Source organism: Montipora capricornis, chromosome 8 (assembly GCF_036669925.1).
Source record: "Montipora capricornis isolate CH-2021 chromosome 8, ASM3666992v2, whole genome shotgun sequence".
In the NCBI taxonomy this organism is placed as follows: Eukaryota; Metazoa; Cnidaria; class Anthozoa; order Scleractinia; family Acroporidae; genus Montipora; species Montipora capricornis.
Genome location: NC_090890.1, coordinates 54,151,122 through 54,161,092, shown reverse-complemented (window position 1 = coordinate 54,161,092; position 9,971 = coordinate 54,151,122). Strand labels below are relative to the sequence as shown.

Here is a 9,971-nt window from a genome sequence, read left to right as displayed (position 1 = left end):
TCATCTTTTTTTCTTCTGATTTCTACATCCGGTTTGATTGTTGCATTTTTACCTTTGGTAAAGTGACTTATTTGTATACAACCTTTGTTGTGTTTGGCCTCATTTTTTTTTTAACGATACTAACATAGAAGAACCGTCTCCACTCTCCATGGATCAGAATTCTGGAATTGGCATTTTCTGGAAGATAGTTGGTGGCCGTGCGCAAACCCACGCTACGTTATTCGCTAACGCCTAAAGCGCTCAGGAGACAAACAAATGTTGAGACCTGTTGACCAAAAAGTTTGTCATTATATTAAACAATGCCAACAACACGCAACAATTCGCAACACGGTGTACAAACACACTGCATCCTTACTTACGTGTTGGGTCAACAGAGACAGGAGCGAATTCAAGTGAGCCCAACGCTATTGTGTGCATAAGAAGTTTCTGATGCTGTGGATAAGCGAAGGTTCTTTATCCATCATATGCACACAGTAGCGTTGGCCTCACTTCAATTCTCTGCATACACATACACACGCTGTTTAGGACAACATTCCTTTACAGAGACAAGAGCGTTTACAAAGGGCTTAATTTAAGTCTGAACTCATTGTTTCCCTCAATTGTTTACAGGAATCGAGAGAACATTGAAAACGAACTTTTCAAAGCATTGGCTGAGCGGGTTGATGGTTGTTGCGACCGACATGTCCAACAAATGAAGAAGATATGCCGCCTTGTGGTTACTGTATCAGTAACAACCTCTGTAAGAGTGATCAAAAGGGGATTTTTGTAGAGGTGCGGTATTTCCAGTTACTGGCAGTCGACGTGCATGACGATGTCAAGAGTCGATACTTGCGACAGGTTATAGAAGCGGCAGAGGAAGAACGAGCGCAGTTTGAATTGAGGGAGAAGGTAACGCCTTTGTTCAGAATAGAATAGGATAGAGTAGAATAGGCCATATATAATTCCTGTTCTCACAGTCGATTTGGCGAGTACGCAGTGGAGGCTTACGCAGGAAAAGAAATATTTGCATCTACAAAAAGTCCCCTGCATTAGCCACCCATTCCACGTTCCTTCTAGTCCACCTGTGAGAATACGAATGTGGTCTCGTCATGGCACTGTATCATAAAACAATCCTCTTGGAAAAATGTTTCATCCTCGAGTAAAAGGATTGCGCTTCCCCAACGATATCGAGTTGACATAATATTTTGACAATTTTTCAGTTTTGATAACAATCAGGGTGTTAAAGAGATTCAAAGGAGCCCTTAACATTTATTCTCTTTCCCTGTGCATTGCATTTGGGCCTAGCTGATCATTATCCGTAACGTTTCACCCTATCACTGAAAAATTATTGCAATTCGATTGGTTGAGGTCATCACTGATTAATACAAACATGTGAAAATTACAGATAAATCGATGGCATTATACGATTTCAGTTAAGGCAAAAAAAAACAGTATAATTTTCAACGGTGAATTTATAAAAGAATTTAGTGTTATATTCACCGCGCTAACAGGTGAATATACCAATTTGGAGGCGCGGCTGCTAAGCTAATCGAGCACTTTTCGTGCCTTTTTATCTTGTTTTAGCCCGTTGTCTTGCACTTTCTTAATATTCACCGTTGAAAATAATACTAAAACAATTATTCGCCTCAGGCCCAGTGAATATTGGTAAATATTTACCTCGCCTTCGACTAGGTAAATATTCAGCAATATTTACTTCGTCTTCGGTGAAAAATTGCTAAATAATATGATTCGTACGTTATGTTGGGATACTGCAATCTTGTATGCAATTGTTTAGGCTTTATTCGCAATATCTCCTGCGCCACCTTTTCCTGGCTCGGTTTCCAACCGTATTGGGAGTCCGGTTTTCATCCTCCCTCCAACAACTGCTGGATCGCTGTCTCGTGTCGCTTCTCCGCGACGCCTCATATGCTTTTATAGGTAAATCTTTGTTGCAGCCTTTATTCTTGGTTTTAACGCACATTTAGTTTTGCCCTCGGAAAATTAAAATAAAATCGATCATAGTCAAGAAATTGAAATATCAGTCATAGAAGAGTGATAAAGAAACTCAACATGTTTTAGCACTCAAACTGGAGACACCACGTGTTGGTGTCCTTCAGAAGGACACGTGCACAAACGTGGCGGCCGGAAAACAGCGGGAAAAACCTGGATTTATTTCGGCTATCTGAAAACCTGTCTTTGCTCTGCTGAAGTTGTAAATATTCGCATTTACACTTGTCTTGATATATTGGTTGTTCAGAGCTTAAAAGCACGATGTGAATGGATATTTTCATGTTCGCGTGGCATGTCTCTATGTCACGCGCTCTGGAGAAAAAAGATAACTGAAATTTAAACTGCTCTATGTTAAAAAAAAGCTTGCTATTGAGCTGAAAACGTGCAAGAAGGTATATTTTTTGCATAATGAAGATAAAAATTCAATCGTCTGTTTTATGGCGTCACGTAAAAGCCAAGGATAGCTTTATAATATTTGACGATTTCCAATTCTCCCACAATCAAATGTCCCGAAACGATCAAATTCCGTACAATAGAAATCTCACGAAACGATACTATGAACTGTGACAACGTGTTTTCGGAAAGTAAGGAAGCATTACTCGTTGAAAGGTTAACTGATAACAAAATTCTGGAGAACTTTAAGTGAGCGGAGAAACTAGATATACGATAAGAAAAACAAGTTATAATTGAAATAAGCTATCCTGCAAACAAGCGATCGTAAATATTAAAATAGAAAATAAAAGGCAACAAAGAAGAAGATAGCTTACTCTCTTGACCATGTTAAATGCATCACCAGGACATATGCATTGCTATCGGTGGACAGATTTTAAAGTATAGTCTCTTCTTGAGTGTTCTTAATATTTTGAAACTCTGTAAATAACTCTACGTTCGGCGAAAGCAAAAACGGTTTGTACAAGGTCTGGAAAGCCTCTGCGTTTAAAGATCTTCGACTCGTCAAAAGAAGGATATAAGAGGAAAATCGACTCAAGTTTCTCTTTGCAAGTTAATTAAAGGGTGTATAGCTGTTATATTGAAAGCTTTCAACTTGCAGACACTGTTTTATCAGTACTTTTATGCGTGAGCTGCACATGTGGAATGAGACAGTGGATGGGGGAAATACACATGTGGAATGAGGCAGTGTGGCTCAGTGGTTAGGGCGCTTGTCTTAAGATTCGGAGATCCCGGGTTCAAGATGCGCTCTAAGCACTCGTTGAATTTGATCCTGGTAGTCCCTGGTTCAACTTCCCAGCTGCACTTGTAAAATGCCAAATGGTTTGCCTCAGTCAAGTTGGGATTCATAGCAGCTGTTGTTGTTGTTGTTCACTTTTGTCGTTTCGTTGTGTTCAGATTGGCCCTGAAAAGCCCCTGTGGGGAGCGGTCAATTAATTATGTATTGTATTGTATTGCATTTTTAGAAGGGGACTAGAGCCATGACCGCCCAATTACGCAGCACACAAGGCTCATCCAACTGAGCTACTGGGATCTGTGCAGTAAAGCCTCTTGTGGTTAGGCTCTTGCAGCCGATAATTGAAATGGACCTCATGGTTATACCCTTTTTTCCCTTTATTATGTCCATCACAGGTGGTTCGTAAAGAAACTGAGAAACAGAAAAACGAAATTTTCAACGAGGCCAGGGAAATTGGGCAGAACGCAAGTGCACAAGCTGCTGTTATTAATGCTCAGGCCAGAGCAGATGCCCTTGGTATCGTGGAGAAAGCAAGATCAGATGGTTTGAAGAATATGTACGCAGTTCTGAATATAGCCACGGATGAAGAGAAAGCGGCATTTAACTACCTGAGATCACTGAGGCAGAACGAGAACATAAAGCTGAATGTAGGCTATCAAGCGCTTGCACAATTTCAAAATAATTAAAACTGGAACGTTTGCAACATGCTTTACTAATAAAAGTTTTCAGGATTTGTGTGCTCTTTCTGTAATAAGTATATAACATACTTTATGCATATGCGCGCTGTCAAATTTATCAAAATCTTTTAACGAAACGCGAGTTCCTCGTCAATCAATGCAGAGTTCGTATCCCGTTTCTTCAACATATTGAATAAACGGAGGTATTCAACTGAGGATTAAAGAGATATTTTCTCTTCGCTGAATTCGAACGAGGAAAGATTGATTATGAGCTATCGATGAGTATCGTTCTGTTTGCAAATATATCTAGTACGGTAACCGTAAATTTAATGCACAACCACAGAGTCCACACCCCGACAGCTGCGGCTTTTGGCCAAATGCAACAAGAATGCCCCCACCCCCTCCTTCCACGCCCACGATAGGCCTATTTTTCCACACCCACTTTGTTGGAAAATACCCAATAAAATTTGACTTATCCTTCCTGTACTATTTGAGTTTTCCAGCCTATCAAAAATTCTAAGAACGCCATGAACATTTCCAAGAAAATAAGTAGGTCACCCGGTTTTATCACAAGTGCCCGAATTAAAGTCACAATTTGAATGCTCAGTTCAGGAGGGGGGTGGGGGGTAACTGTATTGCTTTCCAATGATCTTTCTTGACCCACTCCTCATGCCAGTGTGATGTGACGTAGCAATGTGCGAAAGTTCGGGTCGCTTCAGTGGAACGCCATCGAATCAACTCCACCAGAGGTCAGGAAGAGTCAAGAAAGACAAAGCCTTACGCTATTGCTCACGAATTGCATTGTAAAGTGTGACCTTCGTTATCTGTTATTGTTGGGTTTGTGTGGTTTATTAATTGGCGGGACCGCCACTTTCTCTTTGGGACCAACAAGTCATCATAAACCAGTCACGTTTTCTATCTGCACTAAGCAACGAATAACCTCAAGAATAGGAATTTTTATTCACTTGACATAGGCATGTAAATTACATACACCTTTTTGTCATTTGGCTTGGCAGTTGTTCATATCAATTTTTTTGAGAGTGAGGTGGTCGCTGTTTTCGTCATTTCTCTTCAGATTTCTCATCGGTGTGACTTATCCGGCAGAGAGCACTATCCATCTTTTGAACAACTGAGGCCTGGGCCCAGTTTTTCAAACAATGATAGCGCTATCCGCCTGATAAATCACTATCCAGTAGATAGGTCATAGCTAAACCAATTGCGCTATCCAATCCGGCAGAGTGCGCTATCCTTTTGAACACTGAAGCCTGGACTTTTAGTTTTCCTGCAGAACATGTGCCTTACGTTGGATTCTAAAATTTTAATTGAATTCACATTCACCCCAAGAAAGAGTTGCCTAACTTACCTACATCCTTGGTAGACGTGTTCTTGTAAGTATATTTATTTATTTGGCAAGTTGGGTCATTACTTTTGCCTTGCCCGACCATTGTTACCAGGGGATTTGTGGTCATTAATTTGCAAGAAAAGCAGTGGATATCTTGTTATCAGTTTACACTGTCAATAAATAATAGTGTTGATGTTGTCATCAGGATTCAATGGACCCAAAGGCAACAGGCTAGTTTCAAATCGTGTACATACAAAGGAACAGATTCCAAGTTTAATTCACTGGACTGGAATAATAATTCTTTGAATGTTCTTTCGTTGAAAACGATGGATTATTCTCATGAACTTCGGCAACTCTGTTAGTTTGTCAAATTAGTCGAATCTACGTTGTGGAATACTGTTAGCAGAAGTAACAGCTGTGCCATTGGAATATTATAATAATTTCAACAGAGAAAATAAACTAGAGCCAGATTGAACTTATCTCCAAATCCTAAAAAATAACTTAACTGTTGAACTTTGAAGGGATTGATATGGCGAACCATCAACATCCAAGAGTTGACATTACACATACCCGTAGCTATAGCCTAATATGCATTTTCGTGAACGTCCTATTCTGTACTCGAAACTCGTTCAATTTGCTTTGTATTGCCCCTTGAAAGTCCGACCGGTTGCCAATACCTCTCGTCTGATTTGACCGAAGGCCGAAAGTTTTCGTTTTAACTCATCACAACTCTGACCGTTTAATCCAAATAAGTACCATTTACTGGTTTTTTATCAACATAGGAATCCAATCATTGTTAAATTCAATGAAATTGATCACGTTATCCATTAAAATTCTTGATTTATGACCGCCTCTGCGACAAAAAATTTGGCCACCATTTTGAAAGTTACAGAAGAGGGACGTGACGTCACACTGGCATAAGGACTGACCCAACAGCGTCCTTAGAGACACCCCCTCCCTCCTGGCTCAGTTGCATTTAAAGTAACTGCAAAAGAGAATTAGATCAGAGTGTTGTTATGGTATGGGTGGGCTCCCCTGCATATTCACAAATGAGTCTGTTTTTATAATACCCGTTCCCGCGAAAATCAGTTGTCGTGTCAGAAAAAATAACATGGAAGAAGCAGTCAGACGTGACATGGCTTCTTCTGGTTGGTTATAATTGGTGGCCCTTTGTTCGTTTCGTGCGCAAAGTGTATCTAAAAATAAATCAATTTGTGACTGTGCTGGGGCAAGGCCGCAAAGTGATAGACCAACACTTTTATCTAAGCCACTCTTGGTAACGGACAATTTATAAGGGTTATCATACATGGCAAATCTAAATTACGAAAAATTAGTGTAATCGTGGCTCATACCCAAGAAAAGAAATAAAATGAATTTACTTTTGCTGAATCGTATGTCCTTATGTCTTTTTGAGGCGATTCGTTGGACCGTTGTGCGGTTAGACCGTTTCCGCTTCAAGTTAGCGGTTGCTAGCAACAGTGCGTGTTTTGGTAGCCAGACCTTGTACCGAAAATAATTCTCTGTTGGGTCTGGACATGAAACTCGCTGGGTTATGAGTTTTCTAAATTAAACTTTCCTGCAACCTCTGAATTCGTCTAATCGCGCAAGGGTCCAACGAATGAAAGGGTGGAGTTTTATGTAGAAATCCCCGAACTTTATCGCCTTTGAATTCCTTCTTCACGCTAGGACTGATACGTGGACCAAAGTACCACCTTCTTGTTTGCGTGATGGGGTAGAACGCCGGTCGAGTGCATATCTTCAAAAAAATAAACAATGATGGCGAGAGTTGGTTGAAGAGCTACATTCTGGGCAGTAGATTCTCGTCTCTTATCCGGTCTGGTAGCGAAATGAGCGAGAAACCACTGGGAGCATGCGACCCGTCGATGTGCGGCTGATGACACTCATCACGTCATTAAATCGCGTCACATTATCGTACATATGATGCTCAAATGCTCCCTTGCGAAGAAAAAAAAACTGGTCTGCAAACTAGTGTTTCTAGTTTTTATTTATTTATTTATTTATTTATTTATACATTTATTTATTTATTTACTTATTTGTTTATTTTTCCTCGAATCACTTTCTAACAGTGGTTTATCACTCGTTTCGGTTCCAAAGCGAATAAGAGACGAGAATCCAATACTGGCAGGGTATCGAAGAGCATGCTGCTAATTATATTCTAGCCTTCCTTCTCTTTTAAAGGTTACTAAAGATGCAGCAAAGGTTAATATTTCTTTCGCTGGCTATGAGATAAGATAAGCCGATTTTTTTTCGCAATCGGCCCTTTGCAGCTAGTCACTAACGTGGTACAAAACCGCCATGCTGGACGCCATCCTATGCACTGAGACGAGATAAACAAAGAGTTCACATCATTTAAAATGTTTTTTTTTTTTCTTTTTTCGTGTTGTCCCAGTGCGTTGCTTGCTCTCCAGCATTGCGCTTTTTGTACCACGTGACTGACTTGCTGCAAAGGGCCTATTGTGAAAAAAATCGGCTAATCTTCGCTCATAGCCAACAAAAGAAATGAACACCATATTAATTGTCCCATACTTCACATGTCACTGAGCCTTAATGCGACGGGCAACCAGCCGGGCATTTGTGTTCAATGTTCAATGAGTTGAAAGCTCTACAGACACCAACACCTTGCAAAGCCAATTATTTGTAGTGGTCTTTTTTTCTTTTGCGAGCCATTCCGTCACAAAAGCGATCCTATTTTCCTTATTAAGATTCGTCGACCTGAGTGCCAAGTTCCCGGTTCCAAGTTCTTCCTCTCTTTGTTTTTTTTAGTTCCCAGGTCCTACCCGTTGTCTCAAAACAAGATCCCATGTTCCGAAACCACTTCCGCCTTTCTTGAAGGCCGCTTCATAAATGGACTTATTCCGTTCCCTCTTTGGTGGAAATAACGAGTGACGAATCTTTGTTTGTGGCTTGGTAATGAGTTTTTTGTCTTTGTTTGCCGTCCCTCACGACATTACCAAACAATTAATTGAGATTTTTTTCTCGAGATTCTCATAAAAATCCTTTTATTTTTGTTGGCTTACCCCTCAACACTGAGCTTGGGGTACCTGTGGTCGTGTTGTGCTTCTGTCGATGGTGTCAATTTCTTTGAAGCCCACTTTCTCAATAGCAGCGCCTAGCATTATTTTTCGACCTACGCCATCCTGTTCTACGTTCGACAGACCAGCGTGCCTCTTGTGCTTTACTCTCAGCGGCTTAGATCACGATCAAGTATTCTACACAACAACGTGGCGAATTGTGACAATTCGGATGCAAATATAAGGAATGCCTTCAAATTCTACATCATGTCTTCTTGGATAACTTCTTTCGACGACTTTATTACAAAGAGGCCCGAAACATTTGAACCCGAATGCTCTCCTGGCAAGGACAAACTAGTCCTATATACTTCCTGAAAATTGTGTGCGTGCTTCTGGTCCTGTGGGAAAAGATAAATTAAAAATGCATTTTCCAGCATAAACGGATCTCGACATCATTTCCTTGACTCTTGCTATATCTTTAAAACCGAACTTGAGGAATTTCATTCTGGTTGGTATCTTGTTTCCAGCTGCAAGTCTGAGTTTTTGAAGTGGCGTTTATAAATGTACGCGTGGGTACGCAAGTTCCAGTTATGTACGATTGCAGCAACACAGCATGATGCAACTTCTTTAACAAAGAGGTCAGCTTCCCATTTGACTCTCACACGAAAATAAAGTGAGCATCATATCCTTTACTATTGTGTGCAATCAATGTGTCTTCTTTAAATTTATCATTTTCTCAAGTTTCTGCAGAACTCTTCAATGTTTTTTCTATGTATGAATTCAATACCATTATAATCTTGTGCAATAGCTGAGTTAACTCCATGAGTTCCAGTATCCTGAGAACATTCAAAGTCATAAAATATGTATTTTTCTGTATATGATCTACGGGAAAAACCCCAATCTTTCTTTTTCATTGATTTGTTTTTTCGACATGGATCATTCTTATACTGTTACCACCTTTTGTTTTTACATTTTTCAAATAACATTTGTGGTCTTTATCAACGTTCTTTCCACAATTTGTACATTCTCTATATCCCCATTGTGGTTGTTTACGTATTTACCTGTTATTATTCCTTCACATTTTGAACAACTTTTTTTTTTTTTTTTTTTTTTGCATTCATGATAATGTGGTACAACATGAAACGCTATCACAGATTTGATGACATGAAAATGATTCCTTGTTTTGGACAAATAAATCTTGTCTTTACAACCTGACTTATTTCATTGCATCCAAACCCGTAAGACGATGTCTATATCCTTTATTCCATTTGCAAAACTGTTCCATTTCAGCAAGGTCAGAACACCATCTCTCATCAATAACACGCCGTCGAGTAAATCTCCACTTTCTTGGTTATGTAATTCACTGGCTAATTTTCCTTCCCAGTTTTTTTTCACTCGACGGCTTTTTCCGTTTTTTGACTTAAGACCAAGGCCAAGTTTTTTCTTTAACTTTATGATGTTTTTCACAGATCTTTCTGTGAATGATTGATTTGCATTTTGATCTGCAGCATACTTGTCACCCAGTGATTGTGCATTGCTGTGATCAATATCATGTTGCTTACAAACGTGATCTAACTTCTTTATTCCTTGAGCACCTCGGGCTAATGCACTAGTCATTTGTTTTCCCCACTCCCCGACCCCCGGGGATAATGGGGACATATGGGGAAATTACTAGGGCAATTACGCGAGATTACGCCACAATTACGCCTCTAGGGGGTAGGGAAATTACAAGATTTTCGTTCCTC

The 9,971-nt window shown here is 39.9% G+C and overlaps 2 pseudogenes; both read left to right on the top strand.

The window, feature by feature from the left end:
* Nucleotides 1–3,907, top strand: part of LOC138013552 (uncharacterized) — a 13,818-nt pseudogene extending 9,911 nt beyond the window's left edge.
* Nucleotides 3,908–6,305: 2,398 nt separating this feature from the next.
* Nucleotides 6,306–8,881, top strand: LOC138014161 (uncharacterized; annotated as a pseudogene).
* The last annotated feature ends 1,090 nt before the right edge of the window (nt 8,882–9,971 follow it).